The 4,091-nt window shown below is 34.8% G+C and overlaps 1 pseudogene; it reads right to left on the bottom strand.

Moving 5' to 3' along the window:
* Positions 1-1,612, bottom strand: part of LOC107486609 (receptor-like protein kinase FERONIA) — a 2,965-nt pseudogene extending 1,353 nt beyond the window's left edge.
* Positions 1,613-4,091: the final 2,479 nt, after the last annotated feature.

The following is a 4,091-nucleotide window of genomic DNA, read 5'->3' as shown; positions in this document are numbered from 1 at the left end:
ACTATAACTAACAGCAAAACAGCACCTGAAACTGCACCTGCCACAGCTGCAGTAGGGGTATTATTCTTGCTGCTGAAAACCTCTGGTTTGCCGGAAGGTGCTTTGGGAGGTGGATCAGGGTTAGGTCCGGCCAGGTTACCGTACGAGTCGTTGATTTTGAAGAGTTCGAGTCCGTTAAGAACTGCATCAACGTAACCAGTGCCTGGACCAGGATGCATTTTCAGTGAGATATTGGCGTTTTTCTGATTATCTGAAGGAACAATGACTGCATAATCTTTGACAATAGGCACACCTCTTTGTCCATTAGTCCACATGAGAACATCAGCGTGATCATCAGCCATCTGATCCTGTATATAGATGTAGAATACCCTGTCACCGGGGATTTGAATCACGGGATCAAGCTCACAGAAGAGAAGCCTGAGCATGTAGGTGAAGCCAGAATCAACTGGAAGCTCCCATGTGAGATTGAAGCTCCAGTTGACTGTGGTGTTTTCCCTCATCATGTGCCGTAGAGTTCGGTAGACAAGGTCGGGTGCTGTGTAATTAGGGATCAAACTGAAGTTGAGCTTTGTAATTTCCCCGAATTCAGAGGCAACTTCGCCTGGCGAAGTTTTGTAGTCTTCATCTACCACCCATGATCTCAACATGCCAGTGTCACCGGAAGGTGATATTATCCTATCTCCGACGTTGAACCGGTACTTGGTCTCAAGTGCTGAGTTGTTCTCTAGGCGGTACGGGGTTGTGGACCCAAGAAGCCGCAACGCTTTGTTGTCGTCATCGTTAGGGTTAGTGTGGTAGAGATAAGGCGGCATTGAAACCACTTCGATTCCGTTGATGAAAGCATAGTATGTAGTGGCGTTGATAGGTGTGCTTGGAATGAAGCTCAGGTTGAGTGTGTGATCACCGTCTTGGACATAGACGGAGTACTCTCTGAAGAAGGCATCGGAAGCTTGGTCATCATCAGCATCAGCGTAGAGGGAGGCATTGAAGTCTTTGAGGAGTGTGTAATCACCTGATTTGACTGAGAAGTAGGCTTTGGTAGGGTCAAAGTTTTGGTAGGAAGTTGGGTTGAAGAAGAGGCGGATGAACTTTTGGCCTGGGGTGGCGACAGGGAATGAGTATGTGAACTGGGAATAAGAGACACGCGCTGAGGTGTAAGGGCCCTGAATGATGGTTGGTATGAGTGCGTTAACAGCAACCGACGATGATGATGTTGTCTTGTTTTTGGTTTCTAGCAAGAGTTTGGTGTTGATGTCTGAAGTCCAGTTGCGACCATCGAAGGTGAAGTTGTTGGAGGAGCCACAACTGATGCTATACACATCAGTAGGGTTGTAAATTTGGTCTGCTGCTATGATGATAACGAAAAAAGGGAGGCATGTAAAAAGGAGGAAGAGATCAGTGGTGCTGGTGGTCCTTAAACCAACCCGCCGCCGTGTGGTGGTCATGTATGTATACCCAAGTATTAGAATTTAGACATGTATATGGCAAAACTTAGCTTGGTTGAAGATTAAGTTGGGTTAATAATGCACTTATTATATACACGATCTGTTTTACTTGTTTGGTTGTGAACTTATGATCGATGTTTGTTGTTTCTGGGAAACCAATAGTTCATGTCTATCTAATGGACACATACATTTATATATTAATTTTAATTGGATGATTATTTTTATTTTTTAATAATAGCTGGATGTTTAATTCATTAATTGTGTAGATGATTATTTTAATGTTAAGATTTAGAAAGTATTTTTTTTATTTTATCGGATCAATTTTAGAATCTATTAATCATATTACTTATATAAATTATTGTCTACTTAACAAAATTTTTCTTTTCTTAGGATAGAAGTATTTTTTTTTATCAATATTAGTTAATATTTTAAATTAATTTTTATTTAAATATTATTAGTATTAAAATTTAAAATATTGATCAAACATTAACAAAAAATAATAGAATTGATCTTTTTTTCTTTTTTAGGCTAATTTAATCACCCTACTAAGAAATATTTAGTGTTGTACATTTTCACTTTCAACAAATTTTTATTATTAATTCAGTCTCTATTTTTTATTTTATTCGAAATTATAAATTTTACTTAAAAAAATCAGGTAACAACTAAAATTTTGTTGAAAATTTAAACCATGTTGTAAAGGATTTTCTAAAGATTAATTTGGTTGTTACTCCGTATTTAATTGTAATTGCCATGCACAATAAGTCCACACATTATGCTTGTGTCATTATTGTTTCTTTTTGTATGACTAGTAGTGGTATACAATATGATTTTTTAAGTTGAATTAATAAAAGTATGGATCTCAAATATTTTGTGTGAATTTTATATATTTCCTCGCAAAATAATCTACATATTTATTAATTCAATTTACAATTCTTAGACGATTTTCAGTTGTTAAAATATCATCCATATATATCTGACATCTTTGTATTATTGTATACAATATGAGAAAATTTCATTTCATTTCATTTCTAGCTACTACGGGATAAAGCTTTCTTATAATAATCGTTAGTTGGTGACTTTTTTTTCTTTATTTGTAAATAACAGGTTGATGATGAAAGGGAATTTAAGATTAAAAATAAAACTGTCTGATGACTATAATCTTTTCTTTTTGGTCTACATATATAGATTACTATAGTTTTTGTTTGTTGTAATGATGATGATGGGATTATTCTTTTATTTAACAAGCATTATTGTACTTTTGTTCAATTCAAAATTATTATAAAAGTTTAATTAATGCTCTTAACAATTAATTTTTTAAAAATATATAAATTGAATTTTTTAATATATTTATTGAAATACAAGGATGGCTCAAGCAGTGAAGTCCATCCGTAACTCACCTTCCAATTATTGATTGGCAATAGGTAAAACAGAGGCATGAAGGTGTACACAATCAAAGGAAAAAAAATGGAAGATAATTTAAAAACTTATGTTTTTTTCACATCACACTTTTTGTTATAATTTTTTATACAATGAAAGATAATTTTTTAATTTTTTTATCAATTATTTGTAATATAAAAAAAGGAAAGGCTGCAAAAATATACATAAAAATAATCTATGTAGATTTTTTTTAAAATAAAATAAACAAGCTCAATTTTTTCTTTTGATTAGAGAATAAATAAATGTTACTGCGAATATATAAATGTTACCATGCATAGTAAACGCTAATTCATGAAAATTATTTCAATTATTTTTTGAAGCTTTAGCCTTATTGACCTAATAGTAGTTAGGAACTTCCAATTAAATGTATAGAAATTAATTAATTGAAGAAAATCTCATGCCCTAAGCTGTTCAAGCTGTGATGTTGATGGTTTGATGAATCAGAAGGGATTAAGAGAGGGAGAGAGATAGGTTCTTCTCATTATTGGAGAGAATGAAAAATCCCCCTTAGAAAATATTTGTTGAGTTATTACACCTTATATACTATGTACTTTTTTTTTATGTACTCTCACTAAAAAATAATTACAATGGTAAACCTATTATTGATAAAGAAATAATCTAGGTAACACCCTCCCGCAAGCTAGAATTGTGTAAATCTAACAATCCTAGCTTGGAAACATTGGCAAGAAAAGGACCCGGTGGCAGAGCTTTGGTAAGAAAATCAGCAAGTTGATCCTTTGAACGAACTGGCATAAGATGAATGAGACCAGACAAATGCTTTTCACGAACAATGTGGCAGTCCACTTCAATGTGTTTAGTTCTTTCATGAAAAATGGGATTATTGGCAATGTGAATGGCTGACTGGTTGTCACAGAATAGAGTGATAGACTTTTGAAGCGGCAAGCCAATGAAATCCATTAAGAAAGATAACCAACTAGCTTCACAAGTGGCAACAGCAAGAGACCTATATTCAGCTTCTGCAGAGGACTTGGCAACTGTGGTTTGCTTTTTACTCTTCCAGCTAATGAGCGAGTTCCCAAGCATGAAGCAATAACCGGAAATGGAGCGACGAGTATCGGCACAGGTAGCCCAGTCAGCATCGGCAAATCCAGTGAGATGCAGATTAGAAGTAGAGGAGAAGAAGAGACCAGTTGCAGGTCGGCCTTTTAAATATCGGAGTACACGAAAAGCAGCCTGTAGGTGAGAAGT

This window comes from Arachis duranensis, chromosome 4 (genome assembly GCF_000817695.3).
Source record: "Arachis duranensis cultivar V14167 chromosome 4, aradu.V14167.gnm2.J7QH, whole genome shotgun sequence".
Lineage (NCBI taxonomy): Eukaryota > Viridiplantae > Streptophyta > Magnoliopsida > Fabales > Fabaceae > Arachis > Arachis duranensis.
The sequence above is the reverse complement of the archived record's forward strand: the minus strand, read 5'-3'. Positions and strand labels throughout refer to the sequence as shown.